At 40.4% G+C, this 16,215-nt stretch overlaps 1 protein-coding gene across 1 annotated transcript in view; it reads right to left on the reverse strand.

Annotated features, from left to right (window-relative positions):
- Positions 1–16,215, reverse strand: part of LOC107981889 — a 1,212,633-nt gene that overhangs the window by 429,422 nt on the left and 766,996 nt on the right. The gene's annotated exons all lie outside the window — the stretch shown is intronic.

A 16,215-nucleotide genomic window follows, 5' to 3' on the forward strand; every position in this document is an offset into this window, starting at 1 on the left:
AAATTAATCAAATAATTTTCATAATTTACCTCATCGCGTTCATGTTCTGTAATTTTATTATTTATTTTACGTAAATAATCCATATTGTCCATTCGGATCACAAAATTTTAAACCGGATTCCAATCCATGCTGAAATTATTTATTATAAAAAAGTGTAGTAACATTAAACATATTAGTGCATCATTATTTTATCAATTTCTGTTGAATCATAGATTTAAAAAATCTCGTTGCTAATTTTCTATGAATTAAAAAATTTTATTCCAACCTATGTTTTCGATTTCTGAATCGTTTTCATTTTCAATTTGAATAAATAATTGATTATGATTATTGCATCTTGATAAAGCTTCAAACAATTGGCCATGAGAAAATAATGGTTTTTTGAAGTATAAGCCCACGTTATCAAAACTTAGACCTTGAGATTTATTGATAGTCATAGCAAATGCTAAGACTAGAGGAAATTGTTTTCTATATAAAATAAATAGCAATGAAGACGAATTTGCGGTATTTAAAGTAATTTTAGGTATAAAAACTTTATTCCTTATTTTATCTCTAGTTATAATTTCTGCTTCAATATCATACTTTAATAATTTGCTAACTTTTAATCGTATTACATTATATAAACCATCTGATATACTCAAGTTTCTTATTAACATAACAATTGAACTAATTTTTAAATTAAGTTCATGAGGTGGTAATCCTTCGCGAATGCTATAATATAGAGTATTTAATTGTATTTTCGATAATTGTATCTCGAAAACTATTTTTAATAACGGGTAAAATTTGACGGAAATCACCTCCTAAAACCATTAACTTACCACCAAAATGTAAATCGTTATTACAAACATCTTTTAAAGTTTTATGTATAATTTCTAAAGCTTTTTTAGGAATCATAGAAGCTTCATCCCAAATAATAACATCTACTTCACGTAATTTTTTTTTTGTCAGATTCTAACTTAAAAAAAGAAACGGTAATGTTAGTTAAATCTAAAGGTAATCTAAACGTTCTGTGACTTGTGATTCCTCTCGGCAATAATATTGATGTTATTCCTGTCCAAGCCATTGATAAAATATTTTTTCCAATTGATAGATAATAGTATATTGTCTCGTCTGCGGCTCGTAAACGCCCTCGCCTTCGGCTCGGGCTAACTCGCCTTGACTCGTACTGCAAAATCCACACTCGGCCTAAAAAAGCCCACTTAGCCCTTGGTGCACACCATATTTTATGTAACGCGCGGACGTATTTTCGCGTTTTTTCGTACGTGTTAAGAGGGACTGATGTGATTTTTTGACACGGCAACCGTGCTCTTGTCTTGTTCAAACATTATATAAAATAAATAAATAATGCAAATTTATCAAAATCAACTTTTTTTTTTAATTACAAAAAAAAAATTTTGCGGGCAATAAAGACTTTTTAGCTGGCAATAAAGGCTATTATTGCCCGCTGTTTGAATATGCGGGCAATAAAGGGTTTTATTGCCCGCTAAAATAACTTTTTTGCCCGCCGGTCAAAAAAGAGTCACTTTAGTCCCTATTAATAGGTACGAAAAACGCGAATATCGTTCGCGTATTACATAATAATATATTATGGTTTTATATAAAAATGTTTTTCCTGATCCACCTGGTCTATCTATAAAATGAATTTTCTCTACACCATTAGTTAATATTTCAAAATATGTTTTTGATCTGTGTTTAATTTACAATACATATTATCAAACATCTCTTTGCATTTTATGACAATTTTTTGATCTTTTTGATAATTTTTCTAATTAAAGTAAAATCTGGTGTTTGTAGACCAAAGTCTTTACAACACATGTCTTCCGAAGACAATATATCATTAATTTGTATAAGTGCATTATTTTCTTTATTTTCATTAAAATCCTCAATAAAAAATTCTTTAAATTTTTTCCAAATTGATTTACCTTGTATATTTTCTGACAAAAAATACCATGAAAAAAATTTTCGTAATTGAAATGGTAACATAACAACACATGCTTCTTCAAATATACTAAAAATTTGTGAATATATAATATACAAATATGGGACAAAATATAAAGATGCGCAAAAAGAGTTGAGATAAATATGAAGTCTGCAACATTTACTACAGCTTGTTAATAAGTACATTAGAAAGAAAATTACATTTTCAAATTCTACTTAGTATCAGTAATATAAGAAAATTGAATTCTTTTATCTTACATAAAACACAAAATTGTGTTGTGCATTTTTTGCTAACTTAAACGATACTTTAAAAGATAAAAATACTTTTAGGTCTAGAAAAAGTATTTTCATCTTTAAAATGAATATTATTATACAAGATGGACATGAGTATTATCATACAAGAAGGATATATTAGGATATACTAAGACTATGAGGAGGGGCAGGAGGAGGGGCATGAGGAGGGGTATGAGGAGGGGCTGAGGAGAGGGGAGGAGGATCCTTGGGCCCTAAAAAATAACATGATTTTTGAAACGATTCTTGGTTATTTTGAGGATGGGTATGAAGAGTGGTATAAGGAGGGGGAGGGGGAGAAGGGGGGAGGAGGAGCTGAGACTTACGAATCACATAAACAACTAGCAGGTATGCCTGGCGTGGCAGAGATGTAGAAATAAAGCTTGTTACACAACGGTTTATTCTGAACGACAATAATCGTATATTCTGCAACCCCCAGGATGGATCAGACTTGGTCTGATTACAAGTTTTCTTGCAATAACTCAGCTTCGACTCGAGACGCGATGTTATTCGATGATAAACGAACTCACAAAAACTAAACACGATAATACCCGATTATTGATTTGACGAACAGATAACGAACTTTTACTAGAAATCAACAAACAAGACAAACCGTGCTTCCGTGACTCTAAAATCCGTATTTGACTCGCCCAAAATGGCGTCGGCGTCGCGATCAATGGACGCGGCGTCCGTCAATATGGCGTTTTCCTGTTCGATTCGCCCCTTGGAAATTGGCTGGTAATCATTCGTTGTTGCCACCTTTTCCACTGTGCGAATCATTGCTAAAATGCGCGAAAAATCGTAGAACGTCGCGAAAACCACCGAAATACGGAACGTTTCCGTGGCGATACGAACAACGGCTATTCGTAAGGCGATGCCGCGATTACTACTCGCTGAAGGGATAACGTTACAGCCGCTTGATTGGCGATGACGCCACGCAGGTATTATTTGGCAAACTCGTGTTGCCGGACCTTAAAGATCAACGGCGGCTCGACCTAAGGTTCTCCTAAATGCTAGATCTTTTGATCAACATGGGCTCGATAATTCTTCTAATTCAAGGTTGGATCGCATGGTGATCAACAGCAGCGCTACGCAATAAACCGGCGACTTCTGGATCGCTTACCGATCAACAGAGGCTTGAACAATTCTCCGGGTACGGTGCTGGATTGCTCAGCAATCGACAGCGGCTCAAAAGATTTTATTGCAATGGCGGGATCCGATTGGATCGACCGCGTCTCAACGCACCGAAACGAGTATTCACTCGTTCTTGACACACGTAATTTTGTGCCGCGTCGCGTACCTCAACCAATACATATACCGTACAATAAATAATGCCCTCATGCCGAATATGCAACGACTTACTTAATCATCTTCTTCAAAACTCCAACTTCCTTCTACTCCTCGGCTACTTCTCTCTATCTCTCTCTCTCTCTCTCTCTCTCTGTTCCGCTTTGCTCATTTTTCATAGCACTCTTACTGTCGCACCCTGCCTTCGGGCCTATTGTTTCGTAGATCGTTGCATGCACTTTTCTGCAACCTTCAACGTGAGATAATAATCACTGGAGGCTGCAACTTCTTTCAATGCTACTTTTCTGCTTAAACATCTGTCGCTGTAACCTAACCTGCAAATTCGCACGGCTTTCTCTTCGCTGCACGGCGTCTATTTTTTCCTCAAAGTCAACCACGTGTAGCCACCTGTTGGATAGAACAGGTCAAATCTTACCTCTCTCTCGATTAGCACTCCATCTGGCTTCGAGAGTACCAAGTCTCTGGCTCAGTCGATAACTTGCCTACTGCCACTATCCTGAAACTCTCTCTACGTTATCGACTGCCAGTAAGTTGTCGACAGAGACTCAATAATAACACCTAAAATGAGCGGAATTGGTGGGAAGAACGCCGAATTGCCCGTCACGTGTGCACACTGCAATAAAACAGCTAGAGGAAAAATGAAGACCTGCGAGTTGTGTAATCAGCAGTTCCACACGTTGACGACTTGCCTGCACTCAAGACTCGACTAAACAATGTTGAGTCCTCCATCTCTGAGCTGCAGGCACAATATTTAGAGCTGTCGTCAAGGAGCCCCGCAGAGCAGCAGCACATCAGCACTGCTCCTGCCTGTGAAGAGATCAACAACCTCCGCAGCGAGCTGGTGTGTGTGAATAATGTGGTGGTGATCTAAGGCCTGGCCTATACCCAGGAGACATCACTGTAACTCCTGGCTTATACCGTCCTGGCTGCACTGGATCCCACGGTCCTTAGGCGGGATGTGGCAACCGTCAGGATCATGGGGAGACTTGACGCAACCAACATCAATGTGCAAGGTCACAGCAGATTACCACCTCTAGCTGTCGCTCTCTCTTCCAGTGCGCTTGCCCGCTCCATCATCGTGGCCAAAGCCAGGAAACGCAAACTCCACACTAGCGAACTGGATGCTGCCCTACTGGAGGAAGCGAGAGCTCTCCACCCAAACCACCAGGAACTTATTAACATAAACGAGCTGCTTTCACCAGACATTCACAAGCTACGTATAAAGGCCAGGTTAGAGGCAAAGAAGAGGGGGGGGGGTGCCGCTCTTTCGTGAGGGACGGGATAGTCTACATCCGTTCTGGCGAGGAGAGCGAACGGGCCACCATCATCTCTACAGACGCTGATCTTGAGGATTTTTTAGCCCGTACGCCACCAACAGCCAGCATGGATACCACACACTAACACACACACACACATATCATTCCACCAAAACCACCATCTAAATCATCCAACTCATCCACATGTGCCTCTAAAACGTCTCTGTCCGAGGGTCTAAGGGTCTGTCATTTCAATGCGAATTCCCTTACGGGTCACATTGAGATGATCAGGCTCTTCTTGTCCACTCGTTCCCCCTTTCACGTAATAGCTGTAACTGAGACCTGGCTAAGTGACAAGATATCATCGATCCCTTCACTGGATGGTTACACTTTGCACAGACGGGACAGAAACAGGAACGGTGGAGGTGTGGCCCTCTACATTCATCTTTCATTGACGGCTAGCGTTATCTCGTCATCTGACGGCGAATGGTCAGACAAGCCAGGTAAGCCGGAGTATCTTTTTTGTGAAATCACAGCTAAGGGAGTATCGCCTATCTTCGTGGGGGTTGTGTATCGTCCTCCTCACTCACCCTTTATCCAGGGAAGTAATTTCATTGAACAACTAACAACACTTATGCACAACTACTCCACGAAGGTCATCATAGGTGACTTTAATGCCGATCAGCTTTCTTCATCTGAAGACGCCAATTTCATCAGGGCCTTCATAGATGAGAACTCCCTCACTTCTGTGCCATATGGTGCAACCCATCACAGACAGGACTCTAATACCTGGCTTGACCTATGCTTAATTGATGAGCAGGATCGCCTGATCTCATACTGGAAGACAGACGCACCTTTCATCAACGGACACGACCTTATCACGGCCACTCTCGACGTACAGATTCTACGCTACGTACCTGACACATACTCTTACAGAAACTTTAAAGGAATCACCGCCGAGAAGCTAAGGGACTTTCTTAGCACATGTGACTGATCATCCTTCACCACGCCATCACTTGACGAATGCATTACCATTCTTAACGCTCACATCACGAACGCCATAAATCATCTTGCCCCATTAAAGACTGTGACACCTGGACGTAAACGTCACCCGTGATTTACCGCGGCTCTTCGTGACCTTTTAACTGAAAGGAACAGACTCTACAGGCGCTTTCGCAGAAGTCGTTTACCTTGGGATCTATACTTCTATAGAATTGCAAGGGACAACGCTCATAAACAGGTTGAGGAAGCCAGGCTGAATTACTACTATTCACGCTTGTCTACCTTGACCGACGTTGCAGAGATCTGGAAAGAGCTTGAAAATCTTGGTATTACTACCTCTAAATCTCCTTCACCTGCTCGGTTCTCTTCAGATGCTCTCAACAAAAACTTTAGCTCCATCTCAAACGACCCTCAAGCTCCATCTGTTGAGGAGTACCTGCGGCCAGGGGAAGCGATGGCATCCCACATGTTGTAATCTCCAAAGCACTGCCAATACTCGCTCCCTTACATTGTCAAATTTTTAACCTGTCTCTGAGCGAGGCACGCTTTCCTTCGGCCTGGAAATCATCGATCGTAAGAGCACTAAACAAAGTTAACTCTCCAACAGCTATAATTGACTACCGTCTGATCTCTTTACTCTGTTTCCTGTTCAAGGCGTAGAGTGGCTGGTGCACAAGCAAATCTCTGAATATCTTGAAACAAGACTTGACCTTGACAATTTCCAAACTGGCTTTCGCACTGGCCACAGCACGCAGTCTGGCTTAATTAAGCTGACTGATGATGTCAGGCTTGGGATAGACAGGAAGAGGGTCACTCTGCTACTTCAATTTGATTTTAGCAAGGCGTTTGATACTGTGTGTCACGTCAAGCTACTCGAAAAGCTATCCCCTTTTGTCTTTTCCAAGCAGGTTATCTGCTGCCTTGCATCTTACCTCACGGGAAGAGAACAGGCCATCATTGGTGACAACGACGAGCTCTCAACTTTTCTACTATTAAACACCGGTGTTCCACAGGGGTCAGTTTTAGACCCCTTGTTGTTCGCGTTGTACATCAATGATATTGGCTTTTGCATAGATTCAGATGTGTCCCATCTAATCTATGCGGGTGACCTGCAGATCTACAGCCAATGCCACCTCGAGGAGCTTGATTCCTGCTCTGTCAGGATGAGTGCTAACGCCGAGAGGATAATGGGCTGGGCTGCCTCAAATAGTCTTAAACAAACAGCTAAATTATACTTCTTTAAATTGGAAAACACGCAAACATGACACAAACAGACACACCCATCCATCATTTTACCTCATTCCATTTACTCTTCACACTATCACTTCTTACACAACAATTGTTGAACTTATCTGTATTTTTACTATATTTAAATATGTACTACATAATGTACAACAATAAAAACATATAAATCTAAAATCTAAATCTCTGAATCTACGGGAAGATGGTCGGTGGTTGTGAAATACGTCTGTTCGGGTCAGCCGTTGAGACAATTCTGCTGAGAAGGAAGTCTCGTTCGTCCTAGGAGTCCTGTGTGTTCCCGGAAACTCGAATCCGCGCCCTCTATATTATTGCCGGCGGGGCAACACCGCACGGACGCTCTCTTCCATCAGCGTCTAACGAGCGAGTTAGACGCTGACGGAAACGGCGTCAACCGCACGGACGCTCTCTTCCGTCAGCGTCTAACGAGCGAGAGAGAGAGAGAGAAATAGCGCGAACATGTCAGATCGTCCTGACGCGTCATCTAGCGCTGTAGTTGAATTTAAGTCATCGTGCAGTTACGGTGCACGGGACTCCTACTAGCGCACCGGACTGCGCCAATGCGGTGGCATAGCTCGGTTAGTGGTGCGCGCTAGTGGTGTACGCGCGCTCCACCCACTAGTCGTATCGACTCCGCGACGATATGCGGCTTCGCGCGCGAGTCCCTCTCTCTCTCTCTCTCTCTCTCTCTCTCTCTCTCTCTCTCTCGGTTGCTCTCGCTCGCCCCGCCGTGCTACCGCGGTGCTCTCACATATGCGCGGCTGCGATGCGCACTCGTCAATCCGGCTCGTGTCGCGTTCTGGGCTTGTCCAGAGTTAGCTCCTTTGTTTCGCGGCACGACTCGCACGACAGGCTATACGTCGCAATATATATATATATATATATATATATATATATATATATGACGATTTAGAAGATACTGAAATAAGACTAAAGAAAAAATTCAAAACTGATTCGTGAACATATTTTTATTATTTCTGAAATTCCAAAGATTAACCAATATTTAGAAAAAATAAAAAATTCTTAGATATTATGACTACAGTAAAGAAAATTAGTAGTGATCCAGATTTATTTGTTACAATGACAACTAATCCAAATTGGCCCGAGTTAAATCAAATATTGAAAAAATTTTTCCCGAGATTTACTTGTATTATGATATTGCACCTATAGTAGTGAGGTTATTCTATGCAAAATTTACTGCACTTTTATCTGACTTTTATCTTATTTTACAGCTCACGTTTATGTAATAGAATTAAAAAAAAAGTGGTCTTCTACATGCTCATATGTTATTCACATTAGATCCTAAAGATAAACTAACAAATCCAGATAAAATTGACAAACATATTGGTGCGGAAATTCTTGATGATGATGTCAAACTGAGAGATTTATTGATGAAACATATGTTACATAGCCCGTCTAAAGGATGACTCTTCATGTTATAATCCAGAAACAGAAAATTCCTCTAAAAATTTCCAAAACATTTTTGAGACGCGACTCAGTTTGAAAATAAAGGTTTCCTAGATATCGTGGACGTAACGATAAAAGTAGAAATTATCATAATGATACGAGGATTGATGATGAAATTGTAAATGTTGATAATTCTACAGTAGTACCCTATAATCCAACTCTTTAAACAAAAAACAATCGTCACATAAATACAGAATATTGTGCTTTAATCATGAGTATCAAATTTTCACTCAAAGGTCATGATAGAGCTTTAATTAGAATACAAACAAAAAAAGATTCAAACCCTTTGATACATAATGAAATTAATAATCTGATAGAAAAAAAGATTCAAACCCTTTAGTATATGATGAAGTTACAAATCATGTAGACTATAGATACTTAAGCCCTATGGAAGCTGGATGGAGAATACATGAATAACCTATATGTGGAAATTCACATACTGTACAATCCTTAGCTCTTTATATGCCAGATTAACAACCAATTAAATTTGATGAAAACAATACATATTTGAGTGCATTATACTGTGGAAAGACACTTACAGCGTGGTTTAAACTGAAATAAACTATACTTTTTCTAAAAAAAAATGGGTTAGATGTAATAATCATAGCAATACGCTAGGAAGATTAATTTTTGTTGTACCCAAAGAACAATAATTATTTTATATGAAATTAATTTTACATCGAGTTAAGGGGGTAAAAGGAGTTACTTTTTTTCATGATTTAAAAACTTTTATCCAACTTTTATAGATATGAGATTAGTAGAAAATGAAAAAGGAATTTTCAATATATTTGACGAAGCATGTCATATTATGTTACCAATACAATTACGTAAATTTTTTGCTTGACTTTTAATTGCTAATAAATTACCACTATATATTATAGATGAAAGCTAGTTTTCCTGTAGTGCGACGAATCCAGTCTGCTCAGGAATCAAGTGTATCTGATCTTATTTTACACTAGCCCAGTGCATCCGGGGATCTCCCTTGCGGACTAATCCGCGGAGTTTTTCCTGTTTTGGAGAAACTCAGCACAAAAATACTAATAACTGATTCCTCTCCGACGAGACGTAAAAGTACCGCTATACGCCGTCCGGCTGGGCTGGCTACGTCAAACCCCACCCGGTTGTCCTAAGACGCACAACGATCAGAATTATTATACATATCGCTTTAACAATCTTGTGCTGCCTAACAACTGATACGCACAAAACGATCACCTTCATTTTTTCACTTGCGGTCATGTGTACGTGTTTTATTATAAGTCACTCTCAAATCGCTATTTAATATTTTTCTACTCAACATTCGCGTTTCTTTTTAACTACCACTAACCATTTATTCAGTCTGTAAGACCTGTTGAAAAACCAGGCACACGCTTGTGTCGCAGGCATGGTACAACAACAAGTTTACTTGAAAATCATTTCTAATGTAACCTTTTTCACCACAATCTAACCAACATCTCATCTCAGCATACTAACATAATAGTATCTTATTCTACGTCAGCAGCCAGAAATATCGGGTCACTTTTAGGGGCAGCAACACACACACACAGTGCGCATCTCAACGACTTTGAACTCGCATCTTTCGTTGCATCATTTTCTCACTTAGTAAACAATACAATCAATTATTATTTTAGTGTAACAAGTCCGTGTATAACATAGTCCATTTCAATGACTTAATGATTCCGCGTATTTTCTTTCATAAGCATTCAATATAATCCTAATAAATAAAGTGAATAAAGGCTCCGTGCCCCCAAATATTACCCAACGTAAAAAAATAGTGTTATTGAATTTACCTCATCCTACTGTCCTGCTCTGTACCACAATGTACCCAAACTAAATAATTAAAATACTAAGTAATTTGCATAAGATAATAAATGCTCTATATTTTGCCTAAATACAAATATACACACAATAATAAGTTTCATATTACGCAATCATTAGTCTGTATTTATGTGGTTTTAATTTTATGAGTCATACTTCAACATTTATATTCTGAAGGCAAAATATAGAAACTTGCAGTTTGCAATATTGATTATTCTTCTGACTCATTCACTTTTTTTAGTTAATCCTGTTTTGTGTTTGTTTGCGTTTAGTGTTTTTAGGTTAAGTGTGTGTGTGTTTTTTTTCTCTCTCAGAAAAAGAAATATTAGGAAAAATCTTAGAAATACCATAGCATGACCTTCTTTATAGGGTCATCGAAACAGCCCCATCTCCCATGTCAGCCGTGTGTCAGATTCTCACCGACTAAACTCATTCCCCTTACGGCCAGGGAAAAAAAACACCTAGCCGTGAAATGAAACGCCCTCTTTGCCTTTATCGACATTCGGTAAAGGTACCTAGCTCCATCTTTAATGCACCTGAACCTCGCAGTACCACCGTCAAGCAATGCTTCGCAAGGGGGCGAGAGGCTTTTGCCCGCTTCTGGTTGATGTGGTCGTCATCACTATAGTCATCCATCATTTTCTGTGTCACACACACACGTACATACTCAGCCTCTTCGTCTTCTTCGTCTTTTCTTAATTTCTTGAAAATGTCTGCTGACTGCGCACCATCCATTTTCTGAAGTCAGCAAGGCCATCATAATCGACTCAGAAGTTACTGAACTGAGAGTCTGAAGATAACCTTCGCTTCTGAGATGGCCCTTCTACATTTGGCATCAATCGTGATAGAGCAGCCCCAACTTTTGCTGCTTTATCACTGACTATTTTCAGATGCTGTTTAAAACTTAGTCTTGCATCGATGGTGATGCCCAAGTATTTGATGGTTGGTTGAGAAACGATCTCATGTCCATCCACCGTCAGTATGATTTCCTCCATATTCTTTCTACTGGAAATGAGAATAACTTCCGTTAAGTGACTAGCTAGTTCCAGTCCCGTCTCTGTTAGCCATTCGTGTATTCTACGGGTTGACTCTTCAGCTATGTCTGTCAACTCTTCTTAATGTTTCGCTACTACCACTACTGCTATGTCGTCAGCAAATCCTACGACTGTTGCTCCTTCAGGTAATTGTAGCTTTAGTACCTCTGGTACATGATATTTCAAGTCAGTGGGCCAAGTACTGACTCTTGGGGGATGCCTCTTGTAACTTTATATATCTTGGTACTGTCCCCAGTGTCATATAATAGAATTCTGTCCTTCAAGTAGTCGGACATAATCCTTCTTATATATAAGGGCACATCCTGCTTCTGGAATGCCTCGCGTATTTCACTCCATCTGCTGCCGTACCCGTAGGGTCCATTATCCACGATGGTTCGTCTAGATCCTTATATTTTTCGCACACAATAGCTACGTCTACCTCTTTCTCGCGGACATACTGATTGAGTAGTTCCTGTGCTGTCTCACAGTTGTTTAGATTTATCTGTACTATCTTTATTTCCGTTGGTTCTTTAGTACTTTTAATGCTTTACTACTTTTAATGCAGCTTGGTAGGCTGGGCAAGTATAGCTACCAGCTGCATGGTCACTCTTTGATTCTCCATTCTTTTCCCGGCAGAAAATGCAACTCAGCGCGTTCGTGCAACTTTTCGCTGCATGTTTTTTCGTTCCGCACTTAGAACAGCATTTACCTCGGTCGTACGTCTCTGTACACTTGTTCGCGATATAGCTAAAACCCACGCATTTATAGCATCTAGGTAATCGTGTCTCTTGACTAATCTCCCTGATTCTGAAATTAACCCAACCTACTTTAAGCTATCCCGTGCGATCGCCTTTTGTGCAATCTGGACAGGCAGCTGTACGACGGCATTCTGCGTATCTCCATAAGTTTTCCGGAGAGTCTTTACGGATGTCTGCTCTACTACTTCCTTCTCTTCTGGAAACTCTTTACTCAGGGCTTCTAGAATATTCTGCTTAGAGGTTAGCATATCCAGGTCTTTTATTTTAAAGACCACTTCATGCTGAAGCCTCTTGATTGTGGCTTCTTTTACCAACACCGCTTTAACCGCTTCTTAAAGTTCCTGCGTTTTCACGTCTTTGGTGCGTCGTAGCTCCAAAATAAGATCTCCTGCCACCGTTTTGTGTATCTTATTTACGCTGTTACCAAGCACCATCAGATTAGGGTCCGCTTTCATTTTCCTCAAAATACCAGCGTACGAATTTCCTTCAGCAGCTTTTATAACAACTGCATCAGCCCTGGTAAGTCTCTCTCGTGGTTTTCTAGCGCCATTTTTGTTTTTGGCACTAGTGCTTTCGCGTATCTCCTTTTTTCTCTTCTTTTCTTTCTTTTTCTCCTTTCTGGTAATAACCTTCTACCAGGGTGGGTCTGCCTTTTCTTCCGGAGACACCTGTGATTGGATTTTTGGTGCAACTTCCACAAATGCTACTTCCTTATTTTTCCTTGTTCTTTTAGCGTAGTTTTCTTGTCACTCTTGTACCTGGTTTAATGACATTGACTTACGCTTATTTAGCGTTCTTGTCGTCACCGCGTTTGATGCTTCTATCGTCTGTGATGCCTTGTCCTCCTTCTGAATATGCTGCTGGTTCGGTGACATTTCCGGTTTTTTTAGCATCAATCCAAGGCTCTCCTTGCTCTTTCTTAGCAATGTGTGTGTGTTTTTTTTATGTGGCGTAGGCAGAACAATACTTCCGTGGGGCCCATTAACTAGCCTTTTTTTGGCTTCTCATTTGAAGTTTGACATTTCCGTACATCTCCCATCCAGCAAGGTGATAATTCCGTGGGGTTTAGAATTAAACTCGTCTTCGTCATTCTGCATCGTCCAGCCGTCTGCTTTCTGCCGCATCGTCCGGTCGTCTACTTCGAACAGCATCGACCGGCTATCCTCTGGACAGACTCAATCCTGACACCTCCGTTCCTCTGCATCGGGTGAGGGACTCTGGACTCAACTCAGTTACCTACGTTTCTCAGCATCGGTCTGAGGAGCACTTAGAAGTACTCAACCCTAGCTCCCACGTTCCTCTGCATCGGGCAGGGAAGTGAGAGCTTAACTCTGTGACCTACGTTCCTCTGCATCAGTCCGAGGAGCATTTGTATCTATTACCTAGTGGCCTTCATCTAGCAACAGTTTTATTCAGCTGTTTCGACATGTTCTTCCCTCCTATTCTCTTCGTCATTTCTAACCTTCTTGATAATAGTCCCTACGTAGTTGTTTACTGCGCACCAGCCATCTTTCGACGCTAGCATAGCTATCATCATTGACTCAGGAATCACCCTAGCCTGAAGGTACCGCTCGAGTTCCTCTCGTTTCATTTCGTATTGCAAACAGTTGCAGAAGACATGTTTTGCATCTTCCTTTGTTTTCAAACATACTGGGCAATTTGGATTATCCTCTATCTTGAAGCGGTGTAGGTAGGCTCGAAAGCACCCATGTCCGCTCAAAAACTGCGTAAAGTAGTAATTCACTCCACCGTGTCGTCTATTGGTCCAGCCAACAATACATGGTATGAGGCGGTGCGTCCATCGCCCATTTTCACTGGAGTCCCATCGTCTTTGCCAGTCAGCTAGGGTTTGTTCCTTTGCGGATTTCCAAACTTCCTCTTGAATATTGTCGCCACGCCGGTTTTCTTCGTATATATTCTTTCGTTTTGTTGCTAGGAGATTAATAGGCGGCATACTTAAAATAACGCACACTGTATCTTCTGATACTGTTTACGTGGTTTTTGGTATCTAGGTGTAAAAATCACTTGAACGCGGTGTCTAGGTGTACAAGGTGGCTGATGACTAGGTCTAGGTGGTGGGCTCCGTGGTTTTTAGTGTCTAGGTGTAAAAATCACTTGAACGCGGTGTCTAGGTGTACAAGGTGGCTGATGACTAGGTCTAGGTAGCGCGCTCCGTAGTATTTGGTGTCTAGGTGTAAAAATCATTCGAGGAAGGTGTCTAGAGGTACAGGGTGGCCGATGACGACTTCTAGGTAGTTCGCACCGTGGTTTTTGGTGTCTAGGTGTAAAAATCATTTGAACGCTGTGTCCAGGTAAACAGGGTGGTTGATGACGAGGTCTAGGTGGTGCGCTCTGTGGTTTTTATTGTCTAGATATAAAAATCATTCAAGGGCGGTGTCCAGGTGAACAGGGTGGCTGATGATGAGGTCTAGGTGGTGCGACTGTGTTTTTTAGTGTCTAGGTGTAAAAATCATTCAAGGACGGTGTCTAGATGTACAAGGTGGCCGATGACGAGGTCTAGGTGGTGCGCTTCGTGATTTTTGGTGTTTAGGTTACAAGGTGGCTGATGACTAGGTCTAGGTGGTGGGCTCCGTGGTTTTTGGTGTCTAGGTGTAAAAATCATTCAAGGGCGGTGTCTAGGTGAGCAGGGTGACTAATGACGAGGTCTAGGTGGAGCGCTTCATGTATATCAGAACAATCAGTAATTTCATGTTAGTGATAAAAATGTTACATAAAAGCTGTGGTCGAAAGATGCTAATATATTATTTTTTCAACGTCGAATATAAAATACTTTACTAAAAAAATTTACTAAATAGGTTTGAAATCTCTAAAAAAAATTAACTTTTAAAAAAAGTAAAAAGTTACGCGATTTTGATATATTCGGCACCGAAATTACAGATAGAAAAGAACTCAGATCAATCAAACAAAGTCAAGTTCATTATATTTAATTGTAATGAAGCGCGGAACAACTTTCAAGATAATTACTACGTAACTTGCCATGCCCGTTTTCCTGTTTTTATTGGTGAACAACTAAAATGTTCTTTTTATTTATTAGAACGTTATACAAACACTATAAGCTCAATGAAACGGGCATGGCAAGTTACGTAGTAATTATCTTGAGAGTTGTTTCTCGCTTCATTGCGATTAAATATAATAAACTTGACTTTGTTCGATAAAAAAAATAGCGAAAAATTTCACATTTACCCCTAAAAACAATAGGGTTTGTCACCATTTGGTGTAAAAGTTGTGTCTATAGTAGCGTCTTTTTATAATAAAGAATTTGGCGTTGGTTTTATTTAAGAACTCCAAATAGTTTTTGAGATATTAGAAAAAACCTGTTTTTGGGGGTAAACTTCAGGGGTGATTTTCACCCCTTAAATCGACGAGTTAGCACGTAAGAAAAAACACGTGTCTAATATTTTCTCGAGTACTACAAGATATTACAAAATGATCAAAATCGGTGAGGTACCCCTGGGGATCCTTCTTTGTTAGTATTCTGTGGCTAAGTTACTTTTCCTCTTCCCTTACAAGGCTTATTTTTGGTAAGCATGATTTTGGTTGATCGTTTTTCTGGTTCGAGGGTGGTGCGGGACGTTGTACTTTTGATTTGCGTATGAATTATCGTGAGTTATTTTTTAACGTGGAGTCTGTAGGCGTAACTGGGCGTTCTTAATAGGCAGACGAATCCAAGATCCATTCGATCGCTATGGTGGCTCGTGACAGAAACATCTTCGTTGCAAGTATAGTAGCTACCGTTTCGTTACCTTGGTCTCGAGAATCTTTGAACGAATTTGTAGCTATTTGGCTGTTGTGGCGCTTAGACTCTTGTTTATTGCCGCGGAACTATACGTCCTTCCTTTCTTTTTCTCTCTTCCTTCCTCTTGTTTCCTGACCTAAGCCATTCCTCCTTTCTAATATTGCACGCTCCTGATGTTGACTATCCTGTCAATGTGCATGTGAGCACGGTTTATGTGCCATGCTTTATTTACGCGTATATTTGTACAAGGCACGTCTAACTTAGCAAGTTCATGTAAACCACCGAAACGGCATTGATTGTTTGTATGTATAATTATGCAAAAATCTACGTTA

This window comes from Nasonia vitripennis (assembly GCF_009193385.2).
Source record: "Nasonia vitripennis strain AsymCx chromosome 2 unlocalized genomic scaffold, Nvit_psr_1.1 chr2_random0004, whole genome shotgun sequence".
In the NCBI taxonomy this organism is placed as follows: Eukaryota; Metazoa; Arthropoda; class Insecta; order Hymenoptera; family Pteromalidae; genus Nasonia; species Nasonia vitripennis.